The sequence below is a fragment of the Netta rufina genome (genome assembly GCF_964035555.1).
Source record: "Netta rufina genome assembly, chromosome: 2".
NCBI lineage: Eukaryota > Metazoa > Chordata > Aves > Anseriformes > Anatidae > Netta > Netta rufina.
The window spans coordinates 89,285,850-89,301,347 of record NC_140124.1 but is presented as its reverse complement, the minus strand read 5'-3'; the positions used below and the strand labels follow the sequence as shown (position 1 = coordinate 89,301,347).

At 41.7% G+C, this 15,498-nt stretch overlaps 1 protein-coding gene across 3 annotated transcripts in view; it reads right to left on the bottom strand.

The window, feature by feature from the left end:
• Positions 1-15,498, bottom strand: part of FHOD3 (formin homology 2 domain containing 3) — a gene marked incomplete at its 5' end in the record, with an annotated part of 402,496 nt that overhangs the window by 153,772 nt on the left and 233,226 nt on the right. The gene's annotated exons all lie outside the window — the stretch shown is intronic.

Sequence of the window (15,498 nt, the reverse complement as noted above, 5' to 3'; positions counted from 1 at the left end):
AATTCCATAGTTTGTAATCCTGATAATGTAAGACTAGAGAAAACAGCTATTAAATCTTTTCAGACTGATAAGGAAAGACATTTTTCATAAGGATTATGAAAAGTGGATTAGCAAAATTCATCTATCATCTTCAAAAGTTTCCACTGTTAGATCTTCTGCTTTATAGCAGGAGATCAAAGCACAGTGGGATGAAAAAGAAATCACTGATGTAACACCTTTCAGCACAGCCTGTTGGCATAACAGCTCAATTATATAAGGCACAACCCGACAAGCCCCTCGTACATCGCTTTATGGGGGAAAAAAGGAAAAAACCCACAGGGTGAGGAATATTACAACATTATTAATCTTCCAAACACATTCTAAACATTTGCTGAATTTTATGTAGGTTGTGAACCATGCAGTACTGCTTTCCTTGAGGGGAGATCTTCAAAGAAATGTGCATGTTAAGCGAGAGCTTTAAATACCCCTATAAGCTGAGCAGCTTTCATTTTTACATCAAGTCTCCTCCTTTTTCTCTGGACTTTTATTCCTTATCTAATCTGTTACACCAAGCTAGAAGCATAGCTTGAACCTCCACAGTCATGAAGACAGAGAAAAGGAGAGCAAGAGTGCTGCGTCGAGGGGATAACTGGCATCTTAGGCAGGCTGCCCTGTTCTGGGGAGGTGCCCATCTCTCTCCACTGCTGTACAGGAAGAAATCCTTCACCGTGCTTCTAAGACATGGCTCAGGTGAATAACATTAGGTGGCAGGGACACAGGCCCAAGTGTTAAGGTAAAACAAAAATGTAAGGCAGTCAAAAAAAGGAGATAAGAAGTGCACCAACTGAATAAATGGCTTCTTTGTCGCGCTCTCCTTGCAGGTCTCAGAAAGTGGAGAGCACGGCTATCCCATCAGTAATCAGAGAAAGTTCTTAATTCTTGTTTTTACTTCCTTTCAATACCAAAAAGATTTGGCCCTTGATCAGGATGAGATCCAGTCATGATAAGGTCACCAAGCCTTTTTTTTTTTCTTTTTTTTTTTTGTACAAATTCTTCGGTTGGGGGTGAAGGGATTTAATTTGAATTTGAAACAAATGTGAAACAAATTTTACTCTTGGCACATGCTTTCCAAATTAATATAGAAATCAAAGGCAGCAAGAAGTCTGCTTTTAAAGGCAAAACATGCACACGATACAAAATTACCCTACTGCTTATACTTAAGACCGATTAGAATGGATGTTTAATGGGGATCTGGAATGCATTACTCCAGCCTCTTAGATGCAGCTCTTCACTACAATAGGTTAAGGCAAATCAGTAGACCTTAGAAAGAAGCCACAGAAAAGTTTAAGGGATTCCTTTCATCTACTACTACTACTAACCTTGCCCCCCATCTCCCAATTCCTTCCCACAAACTTCTTTTTTTCCTTTTTCTTTTTTTTTTTTCTGTTATTATCAACGCTATCCCAAGTACATGATAGCATCTATATCTTTCCAGCAACAGAAGGGGTCTTTTGGTTATAGGTGAAAGGTTAGTAACACATGATAAAACCACTAGTGCTGCCACTTGATGTAGTGGCCAATAAACTTCACAGGACAAAGAATTACAAAGAATGCCATGAAACATCTAAGACAGGAGATACGTTTGCTATGGAGTCATGCTGTCCACATACAAGGCATGGCTCCAGTTGTTATCTGCCACACATCAAGTTATCAGCAAGTTATCAGCTGCTGACAGACCTTGGAACAGAGCTTCATATTGTTATTTCCTGTCTCCAGGGGTCAGAAAAATGAAAGCAAGACATGATAGGCAGCGCTGAGAGGAAAATGACTTTCATTAGAAGGAAGAACAAGTTATGGAGTATCTATGTGCACTTTCTATAATGTTGATGCCCGATAACTTCTTTGGAAAGGAAAATAATTCTATGAGAAGAGTGGAATGTTTTTTGTATTTTTTTTTAAATGTAAAATGTTTTTCACCTAACATCAAGTGTCTGTGCTGAAGAAGCAGAGGTAACACCCATCAAACAAACAGTACAGAAGTAGAATAAGATGAGGAGACCACAAAAGCACCAGTGTAGGAGCCCAGCTGATGGGCTGCAGGGTTCCCAGGCTTTCCTGGAGCTTGGGACTGACTGAGCAGGGCAGACCAGCCTTGCACTGCATGGACACACGGCACCCTACACCATTTGGTATTCCCTGCAGCTTTTTTCTGCAACTGTTAGCCTACATCTCATCCCATGGCCATAGATTGCTACGATAGCTGTGGCTGTGCTGCACACTCCATGCGCACCCATACCCCGTGTGTGCATGTCTGCTTGCACATGCACAAACACACACAGCCTTGTCCAGGAAGGGCAAGCTAATTTGCAAGGCAGCCTAAGGTTGTTCAGCAGGACAATCTGCTCCAAAACCATTTAAGTTCACATTCATACGTGCCTTCAACCAAACTTTTTTTTTTTGACTGAAAACCGAGGAGGTTATTTAATCCATTTAATCCCATCTCTCAGCCAACTGGAATTCTCTTTGGAAGTATATCAACAGCATACTTGCATTAGGAAAGCTTGCTGTTGTGCAATAGGGGGCTGGGAGAGGGGGGTTTAAATACGGAGCAGACTTAATTTGGAATTTCTTTGCTCCCACCACCCTTGTCAAACCCTTAATCTTTTGTGAGAGTAGTTTGTGACTTTACCCGTAGCTATTTTCGAGGGGAAAATTGCTGAATTTCTTAGGAAGGGCTTAGCTAGAGAAGGACAGACCAGCCAAAAACTTCATAGATTTGTGTGAAATAAGAGGTTTAAGAAAATCTCTAAAAACTTGCCGGTATTGGCATTGATGCTCTCCCGAGATCCTCTATAAAGTTAACAGGACCAAAGGGGAAAAACTCCAGCACAAAACATCATCACATTCCCATCCAGGCTGTCAAACTTTTCAAAGCTGTTTCCTGCCCACACACCTGCTTCTATAACCTCTATCTGCTTCATATTTTACCGCAAGCCTGCTTAGAGAAAACAGCAGCACTGAATGAGCAGAAGTACTATTTGCTTTCAGTTTCCAAAGAGCCAAAACACCATTCATCATGTCAAGAGCTATGGCAGCGATGCACCTTGTGTTTAAATCAGAATAAGCAAACATCCACAGTGAAGTGGGCCAAAGCCAGGCCCTGCTTGGAGGTTTCAGCTCCCAGGGAAGCTCCTGGTCCAAACTCAGCAGGCACTTCACCAACAGCCGCGGCGGTGTTTGCTGCGAGCTGTGTAACAACGGTGAGCAACGGCACCTGCACACCGCTCCTCAGGGAAGACCTTATTGCCCCTGAAATGTCCAAGCATTGCATGCCACAACCCATAAAACCATGAGTTACAGGGCATATGAGCCTATATGGCAACCTACGTGGATTTCAAGGCAATTGGACATCGCCCCTTGCATGGCACAGACTACCACCACTGTAAGACTTCCAACCAGCAGCAATCACACAGGCAGGATTAGGGAATGCCATAATGGAGCAAACAAGCCAGAAAACACTGCAAAGGCCTAGAAGAGTTACAGTTACCATCATCAGTTTACATGAAGATCCTTTTCCCCTGATGGTGATGAAAAATCATCATTAATTACAGCTTTGTTACCACCCAGCTACTCAAAAATTAACGAAATCACAGCACAGCTCTGTGCCTGTAAGAGGTGAAATCAGGTGAAATAGATGACCTGGCCTCTCCAGTGCTTCTGAAAACCATCTTGCACTAAGCAGCACTGTGCCAAACCTTGTGATTCAAACTCACTCCACAGGCTTATAATCAGTTTAAGTTTTTATGTTTTTTCTTTTTTTGTTATTATTGGTATGCTTCATTTTAGCTTCAATGCAGTATCTGTTGTTTATAGACCTATTCACATTTCTTTCCTCCTGTTAAAGATATTGTAATGTCATTCAGGAAATTAAAAACATTTTATTCCTGGCCACAGATACAAGAATATTTTGTTTCTTATCAAAGTTTCTTTAAATCCCTCTTTGACTAATCCTTTCTTTTTAGCCCTTGCTTTTTTTTTCCCCATCGTCACAGACATCATGGCTGAAACATGCTAAGAAACTGATTTACAGGGCACCTACATTAACCCATACTAGACTAAGAACTGAACTTTCTCACAGAAATAAAATTTTAAACTGAAGCCAGAAAGATGGTTCTGCACAGACTTAGATGTATAGCATTGCTACTAGAAATGAGAATTTCAATGCTAGCTGATACTATTTAAAGTCCAGCTTTTAGTCTTCGAATCGGTGAATTGTTTTGGTTGGAAGGGACCTTAAGGACCACCTAGTTCCAACCCCCTGCCATGGGCAGGGACACCTCCCACCAGACCAGGTTGGCCTTGAACACCTCCAGGGATGGGGCATCCACAGCCTCTCTGGGCAACCTGTGCCAGTGCCTCACCACCCTCTGGGTGAATAATTTCTTCCAAATACCTGATCTAAATCTCCCCTCTTTTAGTTTAAAGCCATTACCTCTTGTCCCATCCCTACACTCCCTGACACAAAGTCCCTCCCCAGCTTTCCTGTAGGCCCCCTTTAGGCACTGGCAGGCCGCTGTGAGGTCTCTCCGGAGCCTTCTCTTCTCCAGGCTGAACAACCCCAACTCCCTCAGCCTGTCTTCATAGGAGGGGCACTCCATCCCTCTCACCACCTTTGTGGCCTTGTTCTAGACTGATCATCTTCTTCATCTTTTAGACTTGCTCTAACAGGCCCACGTCCTTCTTGTGCTGGGGGCCCCAGAGCTGACCGCAGGGCTCCAGGTGGGGTCTCAGAAGAGCAGAACAGGGGGGAAAAATCACCTCCCTCACCTTGCTGGCCACACTTCTTTTGATGCAGCCCAGGACACAGTTGGCTTTATGGGCTGCAAGCACACATTGCCAACTCACGTTCAGTTTTTCATCCACCCACACCTCTAAGTCCCTCCCTGCAGGGCTGCTCTCTGTCTACCCACTGCCCAGGCTCTATTCACGTTGGGATTGCCCCAGATAGGCACAGAGGGGGACAAGGAAGGCAATTCTTATGCACCAATTTAATACCTCAGAAGTATTTGTATTTGGGAGCTTCTGAAGCTAGTTGTAGACCTAAAGCATTATTCAAAGTTCAGATCTTTTTGCAGTGCAGAGACAAAGGCTTTACTGATTAAAATGGATGAAAAAAAAATGAAGATTAAGATTAACAGCAAAATGTACAAAGATACAGTACAACTCACTTATTTTTAACGCTGAACATGAGTGACAGAAGTGTTGACCAGGATTTTTCCCTGTCCTGTAGGCTCCAGTTACACCTTTCAGAGGCCTCCTCTGGGCAAAGGCAAATGGAGTATGGAGCTCCCTGCTCAGTGAGCTTGGGCCCTGCCACAGACATTGCTGGCTCTGGGTGTGTAACCCAGTGGGTACAGAAGCATGCCATAACTTGCCCTTAAAGTATCATTTAAAAATCAAGTATAAGCTCACCAAGAAACAAAACATCTTGCTTTACTTGGTGGATGAAACGTTATTTTAATTCTAAAGAGACGGCACAGGAGTTTTGACACTTATTATTTCAGCCAGGTCGTTAGCATACTTAACACTTTGCTCATGGCACAGGCTGGCAATAATTTCCATCATCCACAAAAGCCCACAGGAAATACTGAAGGAGATTTATAAATTCCTACACTCCTGACACAATAGAGAGACCTCCAGATACATCCTCTTGCTACTCCATTTTACCTAATTGTTCATCTTCAACAACCTTAACTTTTGCTGAACCTCTGATGATATTTATGAGACAGACACACGGTTTTGGTCCCATGAAATTGATGCAACCCCAGAGATAAAGCAGATGTGGTGAGCACAGATTCTTGACGAGCTGTGCCTGTGGCATGTGGGGAGCAGGGGGTCCCCAGCCATTTTCTTTTTGAGCAAAAAGCACTGAGCACTCCTTTGTAGCACTGCTCTACGGCCCTTAAATTAGCAGGGCTCTGGGTACCACTCCAACAAGGCACACACACGATGATCTCCTTTCCCTAAAGCCTGCTACCCAATGGCCCTTAGTGCCTCAAGCATTCAAATAGAGAGAAACATGGCTTTCCCCTGAGAGATGGCCAACCCACCGCCACTCCAGGACCTCAGAAAGCCCTCACAGGAGGCCTCACCCTCCTCCACTTCATGCTCCTCTTGCCACCCTTTCCTTTCCCTCCCCTCCTTTAAAAAACAGCACCCAGCAAGTTCAAAGGACATCAGGCAGCTTTAATCAGCTCAAGTATTTCAGCAAAAGCTGCTCCTTTACACGTGACGTGCACCACCTGTGGCAGTACGCCAGCCAGCCAGATGCCAAAGGAGCACACCAGAATTGCACCTGCTCCAGCATTTCCTTTGTGATATTTCTGGCAATTCACTCGATACGACTGCAAGGAAAGGATATGTTCCAAGTTGACTCTGTCAGCAGTTAACCTGAAAAAAGTGTTTTTACACAAACTGAAATCTGACTTACGCACGTGCATTATAAAAACCTCGCCTGGTTAAACGTAATTGTTTTAATTCTCATTTTATGCTGCAGACCTCACATTTTTAAATGCAACGTATTCCAACATGTTTTACAAGATTAATAAGACTTAAGAACATGCAATAAGCTGGGTACATTTAACCATTAAAAATAAGTATGTAACAAAAATATTAATAAAAGAGCAAGTCTCCTAGCATTAGAGCACTATTTTGCAAATTGACTACAAGCATCTAAGTATGAAACGCTCATGTAGCTTTCCTAACAAAATCTCAGACAAAGATATAAAATCCTCAGGCCTGGCAGTGCATGTAATTTCAACCAGGGACAGAGTTTTACATGCATGGCAAACCAAAATGGTCACATTTTTCATTGATCCGATACAGACGCACACGAAAACCAAGAATTTATAACAATTGCTTTTTTTTTTTTTTTTTCAAAAAATAGAGGAATAATGACACATATTTCCAAGATTTCCAGTGGGGGAAAAGAAAAAAAAGCCCAACAAAGCTGATGGAACCTTATAAACAAATACAGGCTCCTGCTGATATATCCAATAGAAATACTTTTAAATGGATTTTTTTCTCCTTGATTTCTCTGGATCTCCTATTTCTTCTCTGCATCAATATGAGCTACAAAGGTAAACAAAGTATCATTCATTAATGATGAATAGCATGAAAAAGACCATGAGAAAATTCATTCTACCTTCAGGGCAAGAGTATGAGTAGCGTGTAAAATTAAGCATTGAGCTACATATAGAAAAAGAAAAAAAAAAAAGGGTTGACTAGATGATTATTAAAAGATGACCATTCTTCCTTGGAGCTTTATGAAGCAAAACTCCTGTGTAAAAAGAGAACGTGTAGTAACCCTGAATTAAGACTACAGATTGTTATGTATGCATATACAGGGCTGAAGTCAGGCAGATGCTTCTCAACAGAATCAATATAGGATGAAACATTATTTAATGTTCTTCCAATGTGTATGTAGTTATGTATTTTTTGTAAAAAATTAAATTTAAAAATATTTTCCGCGGAGACTTCCACGCATGCCCACCTATCTTCATTTCTTGAAGAACAGAAAACGATGGTAAGATTCCCTGAGAGATCTTCTTGTAAGGAGAGGTATTCTGCAAAAGCAGTGCAGGACACCGCCCATGTGAATACTAAAGCATTAACTCCAGTTGGCTTACACCCAAGCCTGGGCTACAACTTCTTCCCGCAGCAAAAGAGACATGGTTTTGTTCTAGGTTAGAAATTAATCTCTACTTTTAAGGATTAGGTGTCTCCACCTCATCTCCAATAAAACAGTTCACGTATCTGTACAGTTCTGAGAAGACGCATCTTTAAACTTTTTATAATGGATTTATCATGCTTGGGCATCCGAGTGCTTTACAGCAGCACAGTTTCACAGACTGGGATGGCACCTCTGGAGATTGTCCAGTCCAGCCTCCAGCTCACACCAGGGTCAGCTACAACAGTTTTTTCAGGATTGTGTCCAGCCAGGTGTTGAGCTGTCAAAACCAAACAGCCTCTCTGGATAACCTGTGTCAGTATTCAGTCACCCTTGGTATTAATTAGACTTTTTTAGATTAACTTTAAACTGAACATCCTGTATTTCAGACAGTGCTGATTGACCCTTTCCCTTTAACTGGGCACCCCTGAGGTCTGGCTCTGTCTTCTTACTTCCTCCAGCCATGTGTCTACTCCCTCCCAGAATATTTAAATCGAAAATTAAACTGAACTGAAATTGAAAATTAATCCATAGCCAAAACCACGCTGAGCTAAAGGCCAGAAAAGAAAATTTATCTTAACTTTAGGACTAAACCAGGGAAATCTAGCCAAACTCACAATTAATAACTGTGTAATGGTTAAACAAGCAACGACCCTAAATAACATATTTCAGTAGGCAAGATGCAAAGAAAATTGCCTTAGCCATTCTATTTGGCAGCCGATTGAGTAATTTAGTCTGGCAATGTGCTAGATGTGATGGATTTCAAGGCCTTCCCCTCCCCATTAATCATCGTGAATGTAAGCCTTCTGTCTGTGTAAACAATACTAATCCTGACTTTGAAGGTACAAAGAGAGAAGCACAAACCAACCTTTGCAGAATGGAAAAAAAGAAAAAAAAAACACACCACTTTCTGCAGCTCCCTTCTCTTGAACTCCTCAGAAACCTATTTACCCTGCACAAAGAAAGGTCTCGCAGGTGCTAGCTGTCTTTTATCCATCATTATCAGTTACACCCAGCACATGTGGCTGGAATTCCAGCATCTCCTCTAAACACCAAGAAGCTAAGCCTTGTGAATGAATCTGGCATTCTCACAGGGAAACGTGCTGAAGTCAAATACGTGTTTTGAAGAAACTGCGATTAGGATTTGGTCTGAGCAAGAGCAGCTTATTTTGATTGCACACCTGGGGCACAGAAAACTGAGGGAATACATGGAGTTGTTTCATTTTCCTCCTATTATATGTAAATAGGGTCTTAACTGACTACACTCAGGTACTTTGGAAGTGATTACTAAAAAAAAAAAAGCAGAGTTTCTTGGGGTTCCTGCCCTATGTACAAATAAAATCATGGGGTAACATAGTTGGACTGTTTAGCGAGTGGAATAGCACAGGAACAGACAAAGGACAAATGGTAGGCTAACTGTTCACGTACCAAATGGTTTTGGTGATTAACAGAATCTTATCAGGGCAACAGCAAACCTTCCAGGATGAAACCTGACAGTTTTGAAGTGAATAAATGATGGATTCTCCTTGGCTGACTTTTTTTCTCCCTATTTTTCTTGCAAGAAAAGCCACATTTCCCAATATTTATGCTTTTCCTAAATAAAATGGAAGGTTCTTGGGAAGCAGAATGAGGAACCACACAAGAAGAATGCCCATCATTACCATACAACAGGACAAATAAAAGAACTAATAAAATAAAACAAATAAAAGGACTTAAGCACGTTCCTTGTAAAGGCAGAAACATTGATCGACAACACTCTGTGGTCATGTAGCAATACGTTATTACTATCACGAGCGCTGGTGTAAGTTCAACTTCATTCTTCAGGGTGCTACTCTGAACAGGTAAACCTGGGCCCATCTAGCACCCTGAAAAAGGACTATTGCAATTGGTAAGGGAACTGAAGCAGGGAGACTTGCACAGAGTCAAAAACGGTATCTGTGGGAATGTAAAGCTATTTCTGCTACTTAAAAACCAAAAGCTCCACTCTCCAATATCCAAATATTATGGTATTTTCTCAATAAGCACGGACTGATAAAAATTTATGTGCTATATTCTTGAAGAACAGAGAAGCAACAAAAGATGAGTGAAAAGAAGCACTGAAAATAGTAATCTTCTACCGTTGGTGTTTCCCATCACTTCCCACAGAGGGTTCTGCAGGAAACAAGCGTGCTGCCAAAAGTTACACCTAGGTAGCTCTCCAATTTTCAGTCAAACTCTAACAGTATTTATTCTAACTGCTAGCGTAAATTATGCTTGGGGAATACCATGGAAGAGCTGCACTGGGAACAAAAAATACAAGTAAGTGTCTCCGGCCATTTTCTTTCTATAAGGAGCTGTTTTAATTCTCACATTGCTTCTTCATGTGGCAGTGTATGTACATGTATGCTAAATGGTGTTCCCTCTTCTCCCAAAACAAGGGATGTGAAAAAGTTTCACAACAGAAGAAGAAACATCTCACCACAGAACAGCTTAAGTAGGTAACACTTAACATTTCTTAATACTTGTTGTTAAAACGACAAGATTTTAGACAAGTTGGAGAGGTTCCTATTAATGGATGTGCATCCTCATCTCAAAGGACAGAAATGCAACAAGCGAGCAAACAACACAGGAGCATTGTGATCATTTTGGGGACACTCAAGCAGTGCATGAAATAGTAGCAAAAATGTATAAAGAAGCTTTACTATCTATAATAATTGTTTTCAATATAAACTTCGTATTTCTTCAGTGCTTTTGTCATTTTGAAACCACCTGATGTAAAAGTCTCTGCAGAACAGCACACCAAGCCATATTTTTCCTGTCCAACTATATAACAAACCATCCAAAATCAATGATGAATAATGAATTTAAATTAAGAGTTTCCTCCCTTGCTTATGAAGTATTGACTCAAGAGAACGAATCAGGATAAGTAAGAATTCAATATATTTTTAGCTCAGCAACTAAATTAAAATAGTTCTTAAGCAAAACAGGACAAAGAAGTGTGTCTAAAGCAAAGACTGGAAGTAAGGCTATCCTCGCATCCCAATTTCTGCACCATAGTGTCCTGTCTAGAAAAGCTCAAACAAAACCTCCTGATAATAAAAGCTGATTGATTCAAGATCTCCGCATCTTTGCCTACTGAGGAATGCATTCCAACACAAAGTGATTTTAAGAAAACATACATCTGTCACGTTTTATTCACTATGCTGCCTTAAAAACAATAGTGAGTATATCCTTCTGATTTTCTCCATTGGAATCAGACCAGGACAGATACCAAAACCAAATTCCTGATACACTTTTCAGATATTTATTGTTCTTCGGCTCGTCTCTAACGTTTTGTACAGACGCCACCCTGCAGTAATGTGCATGCCATTAAAGAATTCACTTTCATCTCCTGAATTTTATGCTTGTTAGGGCAAATCAATGAAAGACTCTATTCTTCAAGTACTGGCTGAACAAAGCCAAAGTCAGCACTAGAAAGCAAACTGATACAACACTTCATTAAATGTGCTTTTTATTCTTTCTGTTTCAAGTATGTCTGCTGCTATGTGAAATTTAGGGTTATGTATTCTCCTTTCAAATCTAACAGTAAAGAATGTGCTGGAGGCACAAGTTCGTATCTCGCATTTGAAGTGGACTTCCCATGAGAAAGAGGTGGAGAGATGAGACATCATTACAAATCCTTTTAAAGTATAGAGCTCACACATGTCCAAAATATCGATTGAAAATGCTGTTTTGTGTCTCTGCTCATTCATCACAGATACTGAGCAAAGATTCCTTCCAAATTAATTGTAATTCTCTTTTAATCCCACTATTCTTTTTTTCCCTTCAGCACACTGGATGTGAGAACTCTTTTGAGTACTGAATCCCATCTTCTTTCAGCAATTTTTCCAGAGAAATGTAGCTGAATCATTTTCTTCACTGTCATGCTCAGGTTTCTTTTTTTCTTCTCTAATTGAATTTAGATGGCTTAATATCCAGGTAGAGTGCACACCAATTACACTTTTTTCCCTTTCTCAAAATTCTCAGCCAAAAATACTCTTATAAAAATTATTAAATCCTAAATTCTGGTCAACACAAAGATAAATTACAGAATCTGTGCCTTTCATTTCATTTTCTTGCTGTATTATAAAGTTAGTAAAATATATTCAGAACAGAAGGAAAGTATTTGGGGACCTACATTTCATTTGACCTGAACACAAGGTCTGTCCTTTGTAGCTAGTTTTCACCTGCGTGGTGGCAGGGGAGAGAATCACATACTGGCTAAAAATGAAGATGGAAGGGGAGGATTTATCAGTGTGGCAGTCTAAATTTCTTACTTACCAGTAACTACATAAATGGGAAATGCCACTGAATAATCTGTTTACTTCTAAAAACATTTTGGGGTCATTTCATTCCACTGGAGTTGTGATGATACGATTCAGTGACCATTGGCAAACCTCTGTATGAATGCAAGCACGTTTCTCTGTCTGCGTGGTTGGTCAATACTCCATTAGCTGGAGCCCACAGGACTGAGATCTCTGGGTAACACCAACACTAAAGAAGATGATGAAGAGGCAATTTGGGGACGGGGAAATTTAATTGCTCTTCGTATTAGATTAAGGTTTCTGAAGTCTGCTCAGTGAGAAATAAACTCAGATTGCACATGGAAGCAGCTAAATTACTTCCAGACCCAAGGCAGTCCTTTAAGTATCACGGACACTTCTACACAGGCTCTTCCAGTAACTAACATGGACCGAACCCAAACCATCTGTGCGTAACTGGTGCAGAAGACCATGCATTGATGCAATAGCTAGTCCACAATCAAAACAAATCCACCACGGCTAATTAATAGTTTCTGGATACTTAGAGAGAAGTTAAAGGAATGTTACACCTACCAAAATCCAGCACTCAACATTTAAGAAATGGCAGAATTAGGATTCCTGTAGAAAACTTCATTCAGCCAATGCTACGCATAAACTTAATGTCAAAATTAATTTATAGAAATATTTTTTTGAGCTTTTGACTACTGCCTTATTCACAGTTAAGGCTGGAAAATACTGTGCAAAAAGCACTTTCACAATGTGTGGTCCTAGGAACGTTTTAGTGCAAACATCCTCTGAAGACAAAGCATTTCATTTCCTGCAGGATTTTCACTAATGTTCATCAACACATTGAGTACTTCTCAGCTCTGAATGCACTTTCTGCATAGCACACCTATGGGTTAAAAAACAAACAAACAAACACAAAAAAACTCGCTATTCTGCTCTATTCTGCAGAGAAGTCGCAGCTTCCAGTAGCTGTCATATTTAAGATGATCTGATTTTTGAGAATATGCTGTGCTATAACATCACTTCAAGGGTCCATTATACAGATGGAGCTGAGGTTAATGTTCAGCTGTCACAATATGTTCACAGATGAGTTCCCCAGCAAACAACAAACACAGAAGAACAGGGAACATCACAATACTTTCTTAAAGGTTTAATTGAAGTTACTCGCCTAGCACTCATTGCATAAGAGCACCAGGGCAGAGTTTCTGACAAAATCTCTGTCTCCATTCCAGGACACCTACAAATTAATCATAACACCACTCCTTTTTTTTGGCCCCTGCACTTTCAAAACTTATTTGTGTTCTAAGTTTTGCAATAAAGAAAGGCATGGGCCACTACAGGCACAGCTCCTCCACATGATGGCCCCTCCTCTTTGTCCAAGCAAGTTGACCTTGCATACTGAACAAAGCAGAAGCCTAAGAAAAAGAAAAAAACAAACAAAGAAAAAAAGAAGAAAAAAAAAAGATCATAAAATTAAAGACTGGATCACAATTCAAACAAATCAAGTAGAGGAACTGGCAATTCTTTTTTCCCAGTGTCTGGAAAACCTGCGTGTACAGGCATTATATTGCTTTGTTTGTTTTGTAGCTGGTATCCTTGTTTCTTAATATTAATTTTAAAATTCCCACATCATTCTCCTATTTTTGGGATGCCTCTTACCTATATCCCTGTTTCCTTAAAAGCAGCACAGATAAAATGTCACTAACTCCAAACTTTCTCATCGCCCAACCTAAGTCCTACAGAATGAAGAGCATCCTCTTTGCACCATGCTATGGGAAGGGAAGATTGTGAGATGGGGACAGACAACAGACCTCTGATCTGCTCCAGACCACTGCTCCTGTAGCCTCCCACTTGTCCTGGAAGAGCATCCTTAGCTCCAAGCAGCTGTTTGGCAAATCTCTCACCCTGTTTCAGGACTGGTATTCTCACATCTGGCAGACTGCTGCAAGCACCGAGTGCTAACACTTTGATTACTGTTGCCATTCAGAACAAGTTCTCTTTGTAAAATGACAGGTTGTGAAACAAAATGGGGCAAATGACGTATTTCTGTCTGTAGTGGGTTTACGTGGCAAGGTTTTGGTAGCAGGGTGCCATAGGGGTGGTTTCTGTGAGAAAGATCTAGAAGCTGCCCCATGTTTGGGAAGGGCCCCATTGTTTTCCAGAGCTGAGCCAATAAGCGATGTTGTTTGCGCCTCTGTGAGAGCATATTTAAGACAGGGAAAAAAACGCTGCGCCACACAGCAGCCGGGAGAGTGAAGGGAGTGAGAGAACAGCCTTGCAGGCGCCAAGGTCAGTGTAGAGGGAGGGGGAGAGGTGCTCCAGGCGCCGGAGCAGAAGTCCCCTGCGGCCTGTGGTGAGGACCATGGTGAAGCAGGATGTCCCCCTGCAGCCCATGGAGTACCACGGTGGAGCAGGGTTCCATGCTGCAGCCCGTGGAGGAGACCACGGTGGAGCAGGTGGCCCTGCACCGACGGAGGCTGCCGCCTGTGGAAGACCCCTGCCGGAGCAGATTCCGGGCCGGACCTGTAGCCCGTGGAGAGGAGCCCACGCAGGAGCAGGTGACCTGGCAGGAGCTGCTGCCCGTAGGGGAGCCAGGTTGGAGCAGTTTTCTCCTGAGGGATGGACCCCGTGGTACGGACCCATATCTGGAGCAGTTCTGGAAGAGCTGCTGCCTGTGGGAAGCCCACGCCGGATCAGTTCATCAAGGACTGCATCCCGTGGGTGGGACCCCACAGCACAGGGGACGAGAGTGACCGAGAAGGAGCGGCAGAGAAGAAGTGCTGTAGACTGACCATAACCCCCATTCCCCGTTCCCCTGCGCCGCTCGGGGCGAGGAGGTGGAAGAGGGTGGATGGGGGGGAAGGTGCTTTTGTTTTTTTTTCCTTTGTTTTCTCACTTCTCTCGCTTGTTAGTTGTAGGCAATAAATCTTACTATCTCTTTATGCCGAGTCTGTTTTGCCCGTTACAATAATTACTGAGTGATTTTCTAATCCTTGTCTCAACCCTTGAGCCCTTTTCACATATTTTCTCCCCATTCCTCTTTGAGGAGGGGGAGTGAGAGAGCGGCTGTGGTGGAGCTCGGCTGCCCACTCGAGCGGAACCACGACACTGTCCACAGAAAACTAAGCTATGAGGTGGGTACCTGCTGCTGTCTTTAGCTGTAAGACTCCTTGCGCTTCACAAAATGATCGCTATTATCTCTAGGGTTGTTAAATTTGCTTCACAGTTGCAACTGGGAATTAAATTTCACTAACCTCAACCTTTCTGATCGCTTGAGGCAGAAAGGTAGGCTTTTGCTTTCCATACAGTATAAATAATGGAAAAATATAAAAATAAATAAAACACTCAAGGTGCTTCTTCAGTGAAGAAAATTTAGCGGAACAGAAATATACCCATTTGGATTCACTGCTTGATTCAAAGAAATTTATGTTAGCATAAAGTGCAAGAGAAACAGAAGTGCCTCAAAGCCAGTAATTCACATTTTGTGGTCAAATACCAGAAAAA